Below are 20,537 nucleotides of genomic sequence, written 5' to 3'. Positions count from 1 at the left end.
AACTTTAATTACAGTGTCACATATTATAGATCTGGCCACTTCTGGAAAACTCCACCTATCAATGCACGAGGTTTATGTGGTATATCTAGATATAAACCGTAACATTTGTTCCCAAGGACTTATGTGCTTCACTTTATGCAAAAGATATATAGCCCAACTCTAAGAGTTTCCCGTTAACAGTTTTAGCACTGCTGAAAAGTCCATGTCCAAAGTCTCCACTGGAATTTAAGGCAAACTCTTAGTTAGAAGTCCCTTTACACATAAAAAGTAAATTAAACACTTCAAACATATAATGGCACAAGATAAATGTTTCCATTCTAAAAGGTACAAATAGGGGGACAGAAATGGATGGAATGAAAAGACCAAAATCCAGTAGAGTAAACATTACACATCACAGTTACATTTCCAGCATATGAGGAAATCTGATAAAATGTAAACTACAAAGGGCTTAGGAGGCTCTGCTCTTCAGTCCTTCAGTGCTTTTAACTTTCAAGACTTCTTGCTTGAGTTGGCTTTGCTCACCCCTTTGCAACTGTATCTTGAAAATAATATGTTCTGGGTCCCCACTGTACCCTAATTTTTACACTCATAGCTTCACAAACAGTTTGGCCTCCTAGCCATTCTTCTGAAATCTAGGTAGAAGCTTTCCTGGCCCACAGAACTTGCATTCAGCGTGTTCCTAAAAGCAGCACCATACAGATGACTACATGGTCTGCTACCAGCTGGAACAGCAGCCAGGCATCCTTTTCTCTTAGTTGGAGGAGTCAAGTGCCTGGATTGCTGAGCACTGAGAAATTAATCGAGAAGAACAAATTCTCCAGGCTTCCACTATTCTGTGACAAGGTGCTCTTGAATTGTACTATTAAACAGTCTTTAAATTTTGTAACTTTGATGTTGCAACAGAAGGAGTTCTACTGGTTCTAGTGGTGCCTTGAGGCCATCTTTTCTATTGCCCACTTCTAAAGTACTATCTTTTTAATGTCAAGTTTCTCTCTGTTCCATCTTTGCAGTTCACAACTTTATGAGAAGTTTATTTGTAATCAGATTCAAAAATTAAATTTTTGAGCCTGTACCTTTGCTCTTGACTCTCAACATAAATATGACTAAAAGTCATAAATTCTAGTCATATCACCATCTGAACATTAGAGTGCCTTGAAATTTCTTCCACCACATTAATTATTTTGATGTCTTTAATATTTTCTTCAGACAATTTTTTTGGCAAAACATAGAACATGTGGTCTCAAGTCTCACTGCAATGAAGTGCACAACTTGAGCAGAGTCTTTTCCATCTGAATTTTTAATCAGCATCATCATCTTCTGAGATCTGCACAGAATCTTCAATCTAGATTGACTTACAAAATTCTTCAGTTGACATCTTCAAACATTTCTAAATTCTTACTATAAGCCAGTTCCAAAGGCTTCTGAACAACATCATCAAGCAGCATCACAGCAATAATTTTATTTGTCTGGTATTCAAATTTGCCTTAGTTACTTTTCTTTTTGGCGAGACAAAATATCTAGCAATCACAGTTAATGCAAGAAAGGTTTATATTGGCTCATGGCTTGCAGAATTTTCACTCTAAACTTAGCTGATTCCTGGGCCAAGGAGAAACAGTCCATCACTGACAGGCAAATGAAGAAGCAAGTAGCAGCAAGAATACCTCCTTTCTGTCCCTTTATAAGGCACCCAGGCTTCAGCCTACTAACTGGTGCTAACTACACCCAGGTTGGAGCATCCCTCTTTAGTAAATCCAGTCAGGCACAAGTAGGACTCTGCTAATCCAATCAGAGGACTAATCTAGATATCACATGCCCTTAATTCCAATATTACACATCCTAGATCCCACTACCTCTAAGAAATCCTTCCTATGAACACATGAGTCTTGCATGGCACAAGCCATAACTTAGATGCAAACCACAACACTGAATAAAACTATAAAACAATCAGAACTGCTTGGCCACATGGAAACCATTCACCCTTCCCTTAAAGTGAAGGTGAAGCATTTAAAGTGTTTTAAAAGAAAAAAATAAGTCAACACAAAGAACGGAAGCAATTACTGAAGATGACCACATCATCAAATATGTCTGCAGTGAGAGTACCATTCATAGTAAATCTCCACATTACTAAACTTAAGAAGGCCTTCACAATTGTTGAAGACCAGTCCTACTGCTGAAGACTTTTGTCATAAACTTTAAGAGAAGACACATTTTAAAGCACGGCACAAGCTCCTGTCAGTTACTATGATAAATATATGAATTAAAGCAGAAGATACTGAGGCACTGTTGTTAGAGAGGGTTAAAGAGTCTCTGTTGAATACATTCCAGATTGACCAATTTACCAAGATTCGAAATAAGGCAATGGTGCCTCTCTTTGGCAATATATTTTATCAGGAAGAAGGACATAAGGAGATTTGCAATTTTATTGATAATCCATAGCACAATTGCAGAACTATTTTAAGTTTTTAATGATCACTTATGAGGAAAATTGAAATGGTAATTTTTGCCAGTATATTCATGAGCAAAGTTACTGCCATAACTAGACAGTTTTCTTATTTCACTATTTATGATAAAGGCCTTATCATTGGATGAGAATCTAATTGGGTGTTGCATCAATAGAGAAAAAAGTGGCTAGATATCAGACTGTGATTAAAATCAACAACCATAATTGAGCACATTCCCTTAATTCATGCCTCTTTTCACAGTTCTGTGTGATAACAAATGCAGAGCTTACATATCTCCCCTTGTACAAAGAAATGAAATGATTTTCTTTCTTTTTTCTTTTTGTCTTTTCAGACATGATTTCACTATGCACTTTAGGCTGGCCTTGAGTTCACTTTTTAGTCCAGGCTGGCCTAAAACTCGCAGTAATCCTGCTACCTCAGCCTCTTGAGTGCTGAGATTACAGAAATGGTTTTCTAAAGGTAAATAATTGGCTAGAATTTGGGGTTACAGAAGCTTTTCCAGAGATTTCTTATAGGAAAACAGTCACCCCTTGTCAGTGGCACAAGAGTCATAAACCTCAATAAACTAACCCAAGTGAGAATGATTCTCAGTTTAATTTTGGCAGATAAAGTGTCTGTGTTCAAAGTCTCACTGAAATCACGGGGGTGACCAGCATGTAGTCATGAGGTCCAGTGAGTACAGTCTTACGATGAAATCACAGCTTTTATTGGGGTGTATACTGAAAATGTGACCTTTGTAGTGTTTCTTGGTTTTATTTCTCTTCTCAGCTAAAACAACGAGCCTAAAAGTTTGGAAATGGAAAGATACCTTCCCTTCGCTGCTATAGGACTTTGGTGTAGTTGAACCAACCACTAAGGGGAGTGCTTCAGAATGGTCACTGTCACCGTCTTTGGTGAAGGTGAAGAGGCCTATATTTTTAAATAAGCATTTTACTATTAACATCAATAGTAATTTTAGAAAATTTGTGTGAAGAAAATGTACATGAAATAGTAGTAGAAGGTTTTTTTTTTTAATATTTCTGAAGATTCCAAACCATACTTTAGTGAACAATCAATATGTTTGACACTATGAGAGAAACAAAGCACTGGTAATACTTTTCAAGGTTGTGTTTTTGACATTTCTTCATATAATGGATTTTGAAAACTCATCAGTCTCAGAAATTAGAGTTATTTTTTTCACTAGAACTTTTCTTTGAATTGGACAAGCTAAAATATACTGCATTGTTTGCCATATTTTTGTTACTTCAATAATATATTTGTTCAATTAGAAGAAAATAATATAACTGATTATTTAGCAGAGACATCTCTCTGCTATGGTTGATTTTTAATAATATTGAAAAATATCTAAATGAGAAGATTCTTCCACAAAAAATGTAAATTTTTTAGTTATGAATTTGTTTATCCTTACTATGAGTAAATCACAAATGAATCAGTGTATACCTCTTTGATTGTATAAATAGTTTTTTATAATTTTATTATAAAGCTAAAACTACAGTTTCTTCTATGTCACAACTGAGTCTAATTTACAATGTTATGCTTTGTTGAACATAAAGCTTTAGCAGAACCTTATTGTTGTTTCGTGTTAATCCCTGTGACCCAATTGGCAAGAATCACTCATTTCAAAGGATGAATAAATCTTTGCTGTGACATGATAAAGAAAAGGTAGACTATAAACAATCAATATTGAAGCACCACCATGTATCAGAGCACTGAAACTTTGTTATTGTTATATAAATGCAAGAGCAGTAGCCAATGTAAAATTATAGCATACTTATGAATTCTGATAGGGTGATATCAATGAAATATTCCATTAATTTTACTGTGTCTAACAAATTATGTGAAGCATAAATTCTAGCATAAATTGCAACTACATTTCTTTCTTTTGTTTTAAAGTTCATAGTTTCAGGAATATGGTCATTTATTTTATAAGATCTTTTGAACTGAAAACTAATCTGATTTTCTATGTAGAACAGGGAAAAAAAGCTTTTCTTACTAATGAATTTAAACAAAGCCATCCTCCCATTTTTTTATTTTATTAGCACATTGCTGAAGTTACATTTCTGAACTTAAAAATAACCTCACATCTTGCAAGCAGTGATATATCACTAGAATTTGGAAGCACAACTGAGACAAAAACAAAATAAAACAAAAAGACAATGGTGGACGTGGGACTAAGACTTCTATAAAGTAGTACTTTATAGACATGAAATAATTTCTATAAGAATAATTTTAAAAGAAAACTCCCTAACATATTCCATTGGTTATGGTTCTCCACAGAAACAGAATCTGTAGAAAGTCTTTATTGAATAAATAATGTATGCATATAATTATGCAATGTGACTTATGATGTAGGTTTACAAGATCACTAATTGGTTAGTCTATAATAACTATTTTATTGCCAACTAGAGATATAGAGGCTTCAGGAGCTGCTTTAAGAATCTAGTAGCCAAAGAACAAAAGAAATCAGGGTATAGGCCCACTCTAAATCCAAAGACCTACCTGGAAATGCTCTGGAGAGCCATTGGTATGAGCCTGCTTTGGGAGACTGAAAAAACTGGCATATGTTGTACACAGGTTGTGACAACAAAAGCTCAAGGTAAATAGAGCTCTTCAAATCTCCAGCAGTTTCCTCCATAATGGTAGCAGCCTATTGGACAGCACCACCCACAATTCAGGGTGGTCTTCCACCTTCAGTTTGTGGGGTTCCATGCCAATCCGCTCCAGAAACACCCTCAGCTATGCCTAGAGAGTGCTTCATGTATTTGCTAGGTGTTTCTTAACCCAGTCAAGCTGACGTACAACGATTCTGGATAACATATATTTAATGAAGTTATAAGTGCTGGAAAAATAAATTTAGCTAGGGTAACTGAGTAATACCATAAATTACATCTATGTATCAGAAGCCCAAGCAGACAGCACAAGCTGTGTCAATATTGTACTGTACCTGAGTTTAATACTTCCAGAGAACTATGAAGCTGAAAAAACCACCAATTTCATTTTTAAAAACTGTGCTACTCCTTTTGTGTTAGCATGTGCTTCTTGTAACCGACAGACATTCCCTTTACTTTGTGAAAAAACTCCACTTTTTCTCATGTCTTCCTTAAGACTTTGAGTTTCCCTTTTCAAAATTCCTGGAACAGTGTCTCAGGTTTTGCCCTAGTTTCTTGAACTTGCTGATGAGGCAAGAGACAGACTCCACAACTTCTTATTTTTGCCTTCATAGCAATTAGTTTGTATTGAAAGTTTGTTTCCCATTCAATTAACTAATTTACTAATTAAGACTACCTGCTAGCAAAACAAACTACCTGCATATGAAACACCTGTAAAGTGTTTACTATTTTCTACAAACATGCAGAACAAAACCACTCCTCTGAGGCATGCTAAACCTTCAGATCTCAGACCTTCTATCTGTTGCACCACTGAAATAAAATCAATCTCTTTTTTTGGTTGGGTGTCTTAGAGAGCTGTTGACAAAATTAGGTTTTTTTTTTTTTTTTTTATCTCTGCAGCTATTCTATAAATGTGTAACATCATCATTGAAATATATAGCTACAGAAATGCTAGTTTCTAAGTGAAAGGACCACTTTTAATCCAAACCCTACATTCAGCTATGGAAATAAGAAATATTTTTAAAATGATACCTAAGAATTTTATTTTATAGTTTGAAATGTGACATTTTCAAATATTGTTTTATATTGTTATGTAAAGACTATTATACAGTAATGAAAACATTTGTCTTGGGGCATAAATAGAAAACACTGAGCATAAACATTTTGTTACATATGTTTAGAAAGTGATGATTAACTGAAAAGTTAAATGGTACAAATGGAAAAATGAGGGAAACTTGTGTGGTATATAAGTGGCCCTAAACAAATACAGGCAGTGGAGTTGGATTTTTCTACCAGCTTCTAGGAATCTAGATAGCCAGTTTATCTATGTAACCTATTACCTATGTCAAATACAAAATTTGACCTTTGAATGTATTTAATCATTAAAGAATTACATAGATTTACAAGTAAATACTCATCTGTAAAATGACATGGCTGACATTGAATAACTTCATTTCATGATATAAATACATACTAAGAAAAAATCAGAAAAAGAATCATTAAAATTTGTGGGTAAGAAATCATTCCAATAATAATTTGAAACATTTGTCTAAATTTTTATCTGATGGAAATATCTTGATATTTTATACTGTCATTACTGAAATAATTGTTGTTTTTCAAATATCTATTCTACTTCCTTTTTTAAAATTACACTGATATTGTCTACCTGGAGACCATCTCTCTAGCTTTTGTTTAATGAATTTTTGTGTCACTATTTCCTTTTTAACAGTCTTCTTACTCATGACTTTACTGCATTATTATGTACATACTTTTATCTCAATATCACAGTAACAAAAATCCTAATTGTTTTGTTAAACTGTATCCCCTGTAGGAAGACAAATTTTCATGATAGATAGTCATTGCTCGTTTACCTCTAAATCTTGTACTGAGCCCTGTTCTTGAAAAACAGAAAACATTAAGGATAGAATTAAAGCTGAAAGCTTGTATGTTTGATTGGCTTTGCAGGCAAGGGGCTGGTGATTTTAGTGTCTAGAGGAAGGCTAACAATGTGCAGTGTAGCAAACATGGGGATTTCCTTCTATCTTGTTTTTGAAATCCAATATTGTTCTTACTGTTTTGTTTTGTTCTGATTTATTGTTTTGTTGTACTGAATATCCTGTTTTGATTGGTCTTATTCTGGTTTGTTTTGGTTTGGTTATTTTGTTATGGCTGGTGGAATGGACAACTACTGTGAAGATGCCAAGCAATACTATGGTAGCCATTGCTGTTTTCCTATAGTCCTGCTTGGAAGTTCTGTACCAGTTTCACTGCTTTGTTTTAATTGGATTTATTCAGTTTTGTTTTGTTGGATTTTATTATTCTTAAAACAAAATGAAAAAATAGAATTGAGTGAATAATTCATTTTTGTTGAAAAGAAGAAAAAGGAAGTGAGAGAGGAAAATTGAGAGAATCTGAAGTCTGAACAGAGTAAAATGACTCCAAAAGTAATAAACATGTGCCATGAATTGAAAACCATTAGCTCCATGCACTTGAATCTACTAACTGAGTTTTAAAGACACAAAAAAGAGCCAAAGAAATTATTTGGATAAGAAAGATAATATGGCCTAAGAGGGGAAACCCTATTATTTTCAAACAAGGATCATATTGCTATAAATTTAGGGAGTTTACCTGACGGTATGTCAGTCTTAATGAGGACCCGGGAGATGAAAAGAGATAGCAGCTGAGTTCAGAATTAGGATCTCTTTTTGTGTTATTTTCTACATATTTTTTGTAGTGAGCCTGGAGTGAGAGATGATTCATAGTCTCTGAGGTATAGTGGTTATTAGAAAGGTTTAAAAATTATTAAATAGAACAGGTATATGAGAATGAAAGGAAAAGTTTTGATCACATTTATGATCAAGAAATGTTCAGGTGTTTCAGTAATCGAGGGAGTCAGAGACATAAATCAAAGTCATCCTGGTATCTTTGATATTTGAAGTCATATAGATAGAAGACAAAAAATAATAGCATCAACCATGCTTTCATCCTCAGGGACATTATTTGTTATTGGTTAATAGCTATTGCTCAATGTGGAAGGACACACAAGTCATTTCATTTGAGAAAATGATGTATTTCCAGGCTTTCAATGTGACACATATCGGAATGACCAAATAGGAGTTAGAAAAAGAACAGGGATGGATGAAGAGTTTTGTGAAAATTTAATTTACTCATACATGCTTAAAGGCAAAGAAAATGTAGTGTTTACAAGACATTGTATAATTATCTGTAAAGGGAAACTAGAATCTGTGAAGGACAGTGTCCTTGGTGAGAATAACACTTTTTAAGAACTGCTACTTCATCTTGGGTAAATTTCTGTAATACAATAAATTTCTCATGGAAGACTAATCTTTCAGGTTTTAGAAACATCATTCCAATAATGGTGTGGTAGTTCTTCCATTAGTAACATTTTATCATTTGCTCTATTCTGTGAAATCTTTTATTCAAATATTCTGAAAATATTATGCATCTGTGACTTACATGAATTTACATATAGCTCTATGGTTTGCTAATGACTGAGTGCAGAATCTCTGATAAACCAATATAACATTCACTTTTCAAGACTGAATTAGTTTCTGATAAAAGAAACCTAACAATCTGTGTTTGAAAATGGGCAAGTATTCTTAGGTTGGGGTTTTTGAAAACCAGTGATTTCTTTTTGATACAAATTTGTATACTATAATTTAAAATGCATACTTATTAAGAAATTAATTATTCTTTAAAAACTATGTGAGCCTGAACCTGAGAATGGAACTCTAAGAAACATTTGTATTAAAATATAGATACTTATGTTAGTTAAGCTAATTTTAAGCCATAAAAACTAATCAATCACATGATAATTTTGAATTTTTAAGCACTCAGTTCAACTCCTCTAATTACTCACATTTTACATTGCAATAGTTATTTTCATTAAACCCACTTTTAAATATTCAGAAATGATAAATTTGTTTATGTATAATCAAAATAGTAATGCTAAACATTTATTGTATTTCCATCACATTTTAAATGTTTTGTTGATTAATGGATTAAAATTCTAAGAACTTATAGAAGTAGTTAATATCTCTACCTTTGTAAAAATAGAGTATGAGCAAATCAAGTATAGTTTAAGTGGTGTAGCTGTGAAAATACACATACACATACTTTATTAGAGGATATAGTCATATATTAGTCTTTCTACATCATTTTTCTACAAATAAAAGAAAGTCACCAAGCTGTAATATATCAACTATATTTGTAAAAATTGTCAGTAACAGCACAAACCCAGAAAGAGTTTCCTAAAAAATTATCCTCTTTATCCATTATCATGCATCTGTGACTACACAAATATTTTATTTATTAACCAAGATATCCACTGCATAAGTTACAACCATATGGTCATACCTTGAAACTGATTTAATAACAATTTCCAAAAATGTTCTAAGTACGTTACTGTACTGTGACATTGGTGTTTAATTAAGTGACACCTTTATAATTACCTGAAATTGCTTCTACTCTTCAACATACAAAATAGCACCTGGTATCCATTTGAAAGAATATAGAATCTGTGTTACTTTTTTCCTTTCCATTTAGTAAATGTTTATTGAGTTCCAGATGTTACTGTTAATACATATGCTCAGTGCAGGGGATTTGAGGGTTATAATGCATAATCTCAGTAAAAACACAGACCCTTAAAAAGTATAGCAAAGAAAACAAACCCTTTAATCATAAAAGACATAAGTAAATAGGTAATGGGGAAATATATAAAGTAACAAGGTAAAATAATTAAGCTTCCTTTGGGAAAGAAAGAGATTAAGGAAGTGTTTTTTAAAGTCCAGGAAGGTTTAGTGCTACAATCATGAATTACTAGTGGGCAAAAATTATTCATGCAGTAATGTTCTTATTTGACTTATGTAATTCAGTGAGATATTCTGTGAATGGTAGCTAAGGCAAGCATGACAGACGAGTTAAGTTTTAATTAAATTTCCTATTAAGGAAATACATATATTACTCCTATATATATTTCATCTACATGAGAATGTGTTTATAGGAAATTTAGATATATTTGGCTCAAATTTCCATTCCATAGTCTGTACAAACACTCTCCTTGCTAGTTCTGTAAAATCCCAGGATTTAGATTTTCAGGGGAACTTTTGCCTGGATCCATGTACATGCATTGTTTATTTGACTTCATAGCATCAGCTCCTGTGGATTCCACAGCACACCAACCAAACTTTAAATGAAGTTTTTTAAAAGAAATTAATACTGTATTTCAAACAACATCATGTGGTCCACAATTTTTTTCTAAATCCATCAATAATTGGATTGATAAGATTCCATTACAGTATAATTCCATCTGAAACAAAGAAAGCCAGTAAATCTGAGTGAAATCTACTAACATATTTAAACAAGTATTATTTTTCTCACAATAATCTGCATGTATACCTAACTAGAATCAGTGAGAAAAAGCTAGATTTTTCACATAATTAACTCATGAAGAATATTTATCACAAGTCTCTAAGGACAAAAGTAGATTTTCAGAGCCTTTGGTTAACATGGTAGTGATGGCCTTATATATTTTTTCCATGATGGCTATAATCAGTCAATTTAATGTTGATGTCAGAGCAAATCCTCATATAACATCTAATTCTGCAAAACCATCATATAATGTTTATGTTCAATAAATCTGCTATTTAAACTGGAAAGAGAAGATAATAGATGACTGCCCCTATGAAATGCAAAAAACAGAATATCCTACTTCATTTTTGTATTTTTACATGTAAATTAATACAAACATAAAGCAAAAATAATCTAAAGGTTGTTGGCCTGATTGCTACACAATGCTCTGTGATTTGTTAGAGTAATTTTTTATATGATCTCATGTCTCTGAGTGCTCTTGGTGGGAATATCACAAATCACTTTAGTTTGAATGGCCTGACAGGAGTTTTATAGTTTCAAATCACCTGGATTATCTAAATGAAGACATGAGCATTTATTTGTTAATTATACTACACTAAATTTTATCTATATTTTTGGTATGCAATAAAGTTCAACTTAATATTTTACATACACTCTTAATGGTCTCTCTCTCACTCTCTTTTCCTGCCACACATAACAGGAGCACCTCGAGAATTTCAACATGCTAGAAATTTTAAGCAATTTGAGAAAACAACACTCAACCTTGTTTTCTTTTACTCCTTACTTTGTCACTTTGATTAGAAAATTATTTATTACAGGTTTTGTGTACTATCTTCTGTAAGTGATTTAAAATTTTTCCTGTGGCACACAATTTAAGTTTTGTGATTGATTATTTAATGACAGAATTTGTGAAAGTCAAAATAACTGGTTTGTATTAAAGCCATTTTCTAGCTGTTGACAAACTTGGATATATAGAGTTGATTTTTTACTATTTCATTCAACCTAACTTCAATGTAGGCATAAGTTTCTTTCAAACAGCTAATTAAGTTGACTATTTCTAATTTTCCAGATTGACAAGTAGAGATTTTTCTCATTTCTTAGTTCTCCACATTCTTGGTGAAGTATTTGGCCTTTCAACTATATTATGCTTACAATACTTGTGTGTATGCACATGGATAGTCATTTTCATTGCAATGCTAAATACAAAAACTGCAGAACTATTCAGTTCTAAACTATACTAAGTAAAGTGGAATTTATTTTTTTCTTAATAACAAAGCAAAATAAAAACAAAGGAACCCTAAGAAAGTAGAAACTGGAACATTGTATATATTGATGGTCATCTATATTAAGCACATAGGTTCTCTCTTCTTTTTTCAAGTAGAGAGGACAGTGTGCTCTTGCCTCTCCTCACAGGGCATTATCTAGTAACACCAAGGACGTGGGGAGAGCTGCTCAGCACTGCTGATGGACTGGCGCTCTGATTTGGTCTGACAGGTTTTTGATTGGTGTATTCCTGTGAGAATGGCCAGCTGAAAGTGCTGTACAATAGAAAAGACCTTCTAATTAGATGATATTTAATTTAGAAGGGTATTCTTTTAGGATTTGTATGTCTTATGGGAAATAAGACCTGTAGTTACTCTTTTGCAGATATATTATTGGATACTCGGATGAATTATCCTCACTTTTAACATATTTCAAAGGAGATTTAATGACTGGAAATATATTAGGTGATGCTTAAATTACAAGGATAGTTATGATAATAGCAATTACTTCTCTGGTAACTATTATTCATTTTAGATACATGATGTACTGAATTTATACACTATTAATCAGTCAGCAGATTAATCGGTTAAAATATTTTGGAATAAAATGTTATGTTCATTCATGTGTGCAGGTATATAAAGAACAGGTAGAAGTGAGACCTGGAGCATTGCAACCATGCTGCGTATGCATTATTCTAAAATAACACAGCACAATATTTTGTAAACATGAATATAGGAGAGTTACAGAATGATCTGTACAAATGTAACCAAGGAAATAATAATGTAGGAGTTAGAAAAATCATCCCAAAGTTAATAAATATGAAGCAACAATGAGGGAGAAGAACAAGCTTTATAAATTGGAGGCAAAGAAAATACTTTCAGGCAATCATGTAGGTAGCAAAGATGAGGTAAAGATTCCAAAGAAAGAAGCCATGAGAACGTTGAAATCAATAGATCCCATAACTATGTTTGGGACACATAGTGGGCAGGGCTAAACAGAGAAATGAATCTGGACTTTGCAAGACTAAGTTCATACCACATATTATGAGACCTGCAAAGGAGCTTTGCTTTTGCTAGACAGATGATAACAGGTATAAATACCAGCAGAAAAGCAACACATGTCTTATAAAAATCTCCAAAATACAATGTGGAACGTAGCAAAAGCAAAAACAGGAGACAGTGCCAGGAAATGTGGTATTTTGGTGAGAAATGATGGTGGTGGCCTAGAATGAATGGTCACTAGAAACCTAAGAGACATGGCATTGTACTATTGTAAAATGAGGAAGTGAAATAACTTTGGAGGGTTACAAAGAATTTTAAATCCAATGTTATATGTCAAGTAAGGGCATTTAGAAAGAAGCCATAATCACCAACCATAAAGAGATGAAACAGTTAAATAAATTTTTTCTCTATATGTTTGTATCTGAATATGCATTCATGATATACTGTTAGCAGTTAGTATTAATTTTCAAACTCTATGTTTTGATTCTAGTGATGAATTCTAATAACTGTTGCCCTTGGCTTTGATAGAGCTTTTTAGGAAATATAAAAAAGTTAATGTGACTGGAACACATTAATTGTGCACACACACTTATGTTGTACCCTCTTTTTAATTTAGTAGTGTACACTAACAGCACATAATGACTATGCTTACCATGGAGAGTTGATAATTGTACACAATGAATCTTCATTTTTTTTCTTTCTCTCTCCTTCGCTTCTTTTTCAGCTGTTTCCAACACTAGGTCTCTCAATTTTTTCCACTTCAACTTCTTTTTAAAAATTTCATTACCTTTCCCTCCACTCTTCCCTTTCCTCCATCTCTGTTTACCTCATTCATTTGAAAATGATCCTCTCTCTATTTATCTATCTTCTGTTTTACTCTCTCTCTCCATACAAACACATACATACATACATATTATTTTATGTAAGAGAAACCACGTGATACTTAAAATTGTGCATCTGACTTCACTTAATATTATATTCTCAAATTGTATCCATTTGCCATGAAGTGAAACAGGTTTGTGTTTCTTTTTGACAGCACTGTATTCCACTCTGTATAAATATCATATTTTCTGTATCCATTCATCTGGTGATGGACATATATGCCATTTCTAAAATCTAGCTATTAAAATTGTGCTGTAATAAACAGAGAGATGCATGTTTATATGATCACTTTATCTCTTTTTGAAAGATACCTAGAATAAGAAGTGCTGGGCCAAGTGGAATCTGCATTTTTAAATATTGAAGAATTTTCACTTTGATTTCCATAGTGGTTGCACTAGTTTATATTTCAAACCAACAGTAGAGATGTGTTCCTTTTTCCTACAGCCTGACTAGCATTTTCTATTGCTTGATTTCATGATGATAGTCATTCTTTTCAGAGAAAGAATCTCAAAGTAGTTTTCATTTATATTTCTCTAATGGTCAGCAATGCTGAACAACTTTTCATGTGTTTCATAGCCATTTTTACTGCTTCTTTTGAGATTATGTACTCATTTTCATTGTCCAATTTTCATCACATCTTTTGTTTGGCAGAGGGGTCTAAATTGTTTTTTTTTTATTTTTTGCATATTCTAGATGTTAATTCTTTGTCAGAAGAATAACTGACAAAAGTTTTCTCCATTCTATAGGCTGTCTCTTCACTCCGTTGGTTGCTTCATTTGCCATGCAAAATGCTTTTGGCTTCCTATGATCCTATTTGTTGCTTTTTCATATCATTTATTGTGCCTGGAGTTTCTATTTAGAAAGTCCTTGCCTACACTTATGCATTCAAGAGTTTTATCTATTTTAATCTACCATAAGTTTAAGTAGTTCTGTCTTAACACTTAGATCTTTAATCAATTTTTATTGTAGTTTAGCACATGGTAAGATGTATGGTTCTAGGCTCAATCTTGTTTATGTTAATTCCCAGTTTTGCAATGATTTCTTAAGTTTCAAATGAGCAATTTTAGCATCTTATTAAATAAGTATATGATATACACTAAAATAATGACTGTCCTTTCTAAAAAAACATGTCACTGAATTGACTCCAGCTGTTCTCTAAAATGCTCTTCATATATATACATTTATAAAATTTCATGTAAGCATATGTATAATAGCATCATCTTTGTCAAACTTACAATCCTGCTGAAAAATGGTGATAATAAAAGCAAAAATATTTGCCTTCAAAACAAATGGAATTCAGATGGGATTTTAGCAAGAGATATGGTACTCATTCTTTAAGGCTTTATTTATTTATTCATTTATTTATTTTCTTCCTGGACATGGAAGTATTTTCAGCTATGCTATAGTGGCCCAATAAGTCTCCAGTTGGCAAAGTCTCACATCTTTATTCTGCAAAGTTTTCTTCGTAATAGAGTTGAAATGTTGAGATAATATTTATCCCTAGGAAAATCATGAATATTTATGAAATACATTGCAAAACTATATTTTTCATCAGTATAATTTCTTCATACAAAATCTAGAAGGAATTTGGTTAAATCTTTACCTTTAATAAGCACTTTTCTTAATTATGCTTTATCCAGTTAATTTACCTATGGAATATAGGTGACTCATAGCTATAAAATTATTACTGCGCTTTTTCTTTTTAAACTTTTGCCAGTAAAATTATGAATTAGCAAAATATATACAGGTAAAGAACTCAGAATCTGTAGAAATTTTAATTTAAATAACTTTGGCTTTGGAAATTATTTTTATTTCAGGGTATATAAGTTGCAAATTCTCACTATTTATTCCTATTCATTTTTATTCTTTTACCTTTCATTTTTCAGACAATTCTCTTATTTCACTGTCCTAGAGAAGAAGCAGGTAGTACTGTGAGTATATTTCGAGGCACTTCCTGCTGGGCAATCATGTCAACAAGACCCAAAGAATTTAACTAACATGGACTTATTTCCTGTTTCCTCAGCAAATCTAGCAAATCAGGACAAATTTTTGGAATTTCTCTCATATATGACAATGAAGATGAAAGAAGTAAGGTTCTCATTTCTTTAACGTGAGAAGGATTTCTTTATGATTAAACACATCATTTCATTTCTCAAATGCTACTTTTAAATTTAAATGGAATTCTTTTGCTATTTGAAGAACTGTGTCCAGCATGCCAAATGAAAGCTCTGCATATGACAGTTCAGTCCTGTCTGCTCCCTGATGCCACCTCAATGACAGAAGTAAAGCATGCAAAAACTAGTTGTAGAATGTAGACTAGTAAATAAATCTAAGTACTTAAAATGTTTTAAAATCCTTGAAGCTAACCAGTGACACAAGTGGCTTATAAGAAAAGGAGACTGAATAAGCCACCAGAATGATATGGCAAAGTGAAATAAATACAAAAATCGTATTATACAAAAATAGCTAAAGATGTACCCAATTAAGTTATCTGAAGGTTGCATTGCTTTTGATTAAATTGAATGAAGATATCTGAAGACAGTGGGTTCAGTTTTTTGAAACTTGAGCTTTGGTTTATGCAGGAATCATATCTGCTATAACTTGAAATATTTGCCTAGCAACCAATACAAAAAAGACCACACAGTGAGTTGCATCTCTTGTGACATCAAGATAGAATGCAAGGGTATGGAATTACTGAAAGATTGTAAAGCCTGGAAGTTTTCACACATGGCTAGGATTTACTCTTAGATGCTTTGGTAAGGCTCCTAAAGCTCAGTGTCTTGTGCTCTTAATGTAACTACCATTTTTTTGTGTGTGATTTCTGTAATCAGATTGTGATCCATGTTTCTATTTCAATGGCAAAATGTTTCAGTCAGTAGAACTTTTAACAAGTTCAGTAGAATTTCTATGTCTGCTTTCTCTTTTGTAAAACTTGGTCATTTTTGGATTTTATATTACTGTTAAAATAAACTAAAGAAAAATGGAAGGATGGTGGTATGGCTTGTATGTAGATGCCCCATCAAAAGCCTGATGGGATCATGGAGGAGGTTTTTCAGGCTGAATTAGGGTGTGTGATGCTAGTATCAAGGCTTTTGCACCTTGGATTGTCCTGATGCTGGTAGCCTGGATGAAATATAAGGGACAGAAAGGGCTGCTGCTGTTCCTCTGTTGCTGTTGTTTGTCCAGTGCTGCTGCTTGTCTGCTGCTGCCTCCTGCCTGTTTTGTGACACCTCTTTCCATGCTACCTTGTGCTGAAGAAAACCAAACTATAAACTTAAATGTTTACAAATAAGGAACCAATATAAACTTCTCCTTTAATCCTAGGTGTTAGGTATTTGTATGAGCTATGAGAAATGTACATTAAACAGGTAAATATCCTGAGAAGAGATTGAAAACAAATACACAGGAAATGCTTGGAGATTCAGAGTTGCACCTAGTCTTACATTTGTTTAAATCTAATGAATTAGGAGATGTACCATGAAAGGTCATCAGTCTTCAATGGTCACATTTCTGATGTAGAACTTACTAAAAATTGAAAAGAAAAAATCCATGTATGTGAATATTAGCAAGAGAGACAATGAGAAACAATGAAAGTGTCTATTTAATACACTGAGAAATAGTCAATGCAGATGCACCTCTTTAGAGATGAGCTACAAGAGAAAATCTTTAAATTTCTTAGAAACTCAAGAGACTTCCCAAATTTCTCTATTAACAAAGTTACCTCCCCCCTAACACCAAAAATGGGGAGTTGGAAGTGACTGCCCTTAGGAAATGAACTTGGGAGCAGATGTCTAGTTAAGATTCAGAGCCCCTCAGGTAGAATACCCTAGACGATGAGTCTGGGGACACAGGATAAGCACATACTTCCTTCTCATGGAGAATGTCTCCAAGGATGTCATAGTCAGTGGAGATTAATTTTCTACCACAAAAGAAATATAAATACAAATAGAATGAAATATGATATTGAAGACTATAATTTAGTGAACTAAAGTGTTTAGTTGTATTGAGATAATAATTAAGAGGAGAGGTCTATGTTGACAACACTTGAATACAAAGAGCTTCTAACTCTGTACACTCAGCAGGGCTTCTAAATCGAGATGGAATCAACACAATGTGTTATTGATGCTCCAACATTCAGTAGAGATTTCTGACTTTTATGTTCTATAAATGAGTGGGAAGATCATGATACGAGAGGCAGAAAGAACAATTTCTGTCATAGGATAATCTGGAAGATAGAAACTAATAGGGAGTTAAAAGTTTTGGTGAGGCTTGGAGAAGCATAAGCAAATGAGTAAAGTAGCTAAAATTTAGCAACCACATCCATCATCCCTAGGATTGCACGGGGCAAAAGGAGACTGACCTGCCCAGACCTCCTCTTCACTGTGCCCTGAGCCCACGGCGGTGATGACGTCACTGTTGAGCAGCATCTCACAGGGTTGCACTTGGGGACTGAGTTGCTGCCTCCACTCTTGCCATGCCGCTACTAGCTACTCTCATGGATGCCAGCAGAAATATTCCATCTGATTATTTTGTTCTTATTTCTTATTCAAGCTTTACATTAGAAGGAAGCTAGTTGGTAATGGATATAGACGTGTATTTGTGAAGATGGTCTTTAAAAAATGACAAACTGAGAAATGGTTGTTTGAGGTTTATAAGAATCAGCAGTGATGGCTTTATTCTGACTGTGAGGTTCAGGAGAGTCACAGGAAACCCCAAAGGGAGGATTCATTTACTCAGCTCATGAACTCAACCTGAATCCTCCTCTATGTAAGATAAGGCTTATTTTCTCTACTTCACAAGGGCATTATTGTTCAGCACAGACTTTCTGAATATAGGTGGGTAGAGTTAGCATCCTGGGAAATTATCTGCCTGGAAAATACAAGGAGAGGACATAGTGAGAAATAAATGGAGTAAAGCCAAACAACTTCAAGTAAATGACTTGCTTATTTTACCTTTTTACATATTATACCTTTATTCCGTAGAAAAAAATCAATGCAATATTCTTATAGCTAAGTATATTCATGGTTGGAAGAAAATATCTGCCACTTACAAGTTAGAGAAAGAAAGATTCATTTTATGTCAGTTTATACTGGCTTAAGTTCATAAAGGCCCAAAGGCATGGCAGAGGAGAAGGAGCTCATGGAAGGCAGGCACGAAGCATCAGGCTTCTTTCTGATTTTCTTTCTTGTTTCATCCAGACTACCAGCCTAGCTTTTGGTGCCGCTCAAAACCCAAAGTGTATTTTCTGTCTTGAATAAATCTATCATCCACATCCAGAACTATACGAAGCCAATCAATGGATTCAGTATCACACATCCATGATCCAAAAAATCACACACCTGTGATGCAGGCACTCACAAAAGCCCTATCTATAAACACATGAGACTTTGTGGGACATCTAGACATAAGTCATAATATTTATTCAGTTTTGTTATCTTTACTGCTTGCAGAAAAATCCACATTAGAATGAAAATTTCCCCATATTGATAAGTAACTTGTAATGCTATTTGGGTTGTGGTCAGTATACTGGTATAAAAGAAAAAATCAGCCTATATGTGATTAAATTCCCAAATAACTACAAGAGTAGGCTAGTGCTATCAGTGTCTGAAGAATAAATGGAACCTAAATTAATTCAAAATCTCTTTTCCACTGGCCACTGCTGGCTGGTAAAGATAAATATTAAGGGCAGAACAAAGGAGAAAAAGCTTTTAAAGTCATACAGGTGAACCCAGATCATTGGTTGCTATTGATGGACAAGAAGAAACATTCTACAACTCCATGGAAATCAAAAGGAAATACATATTAAGCTGGTACAATGCATTTAGTAAATTATTTTTCCCTTGAAGTTGGACAAAACAGATTAATGAAAGTGAGTCAATAACAACAACAAATTTATAAATTCATATGGAATTACAGAAGACCCAGAATAGCCAATATGATCTTGAGAATGAGGAAAAAAGCCAGAGAAGTCACAATGTTTGATTTCAGAACATACTACCAAGTTATAGTAATCAAAGCAGCATAGTACTAGTATTAAAAAAAACACTGAAAAGTGAAACCTAATAGAATACATAGAAATTAACTAATATGCATAAACCAACTGCTTTTTTTTAAATACAAAGAGGCATTGGCAAACACAGTCTCTCTCATATGTAGTGTTGAAAAAGATGGATATACATGTGTAAGACAATGAAACAAGATGTCTAAGGCATACGATGCACAAAATGACACAAAACGGACCAAATCTGGAATATTAAGATTCAAAAATATGAATATATTACAATAAAACATGGGGAAACACTTCAAGACACTGAGGTAGGCAAAGATTTTTTTGATAGGGTCCCAAAAGCATGGATAACAAACTGAAAGACAAAAGAGACTGTATACAAATAAAATCATAGAAACTCAAGAAGATACTACACAGCAACAAACAATAACCAGCAGAGATTAGAGATAATCACATAAAGGAGATGATATTTTATCACTATTCATATGACAAGGGATTAATGTATAAGAAGTTAAAAAATCTTTAAAAAACATACAATTTAATAATTAAAAATAAGCAAAATATCTACACAGACATTTTCAAGTAACCAATGAGTGTGCAATAAAACACTGAACATAATTATTAATAAACTACAAATTATAACAAAAATGAGATATTATCTCAACACGGTACAATGTTATAAAATTGTCTATTAATCAATACTGTTAAGTATCTTATCAGAAAGACATTGGTAAAGATGTATAAAAAGACATACCTCAAATTAATAAAACTACTATAGAAAACACTATGGAGATCCTTTAAAAAATAGACAATATATGACATAGCAAACCCACTACTAGATATATATCTGAAGAAGTATAATATTATGAAATAAAAATCTACATGCCATGTTTATTGTAGCATTTTCCATACTAATCAAGAT

Source organism: Cavia porcellus, unplaced genomic scaffold (assembly GCF_034190915.1).
Source record: "Cavia porcellus strain 051 isolate PalLab524CR breed Dunkin Hartley unplaced genomic scaffold, mCavPor4.1 scaffold_20, whole genome shotgun sequence".
Classification (NCBI taxonomy): domain Eukaryota; kingdom Metazoa; phylum Chordata; class Mammalia; order Rodentia; family Caviidae; genus Cavia; species Cavia porcellus.
Note: the sequence above shows the minus strand (reverse complement) of the source record.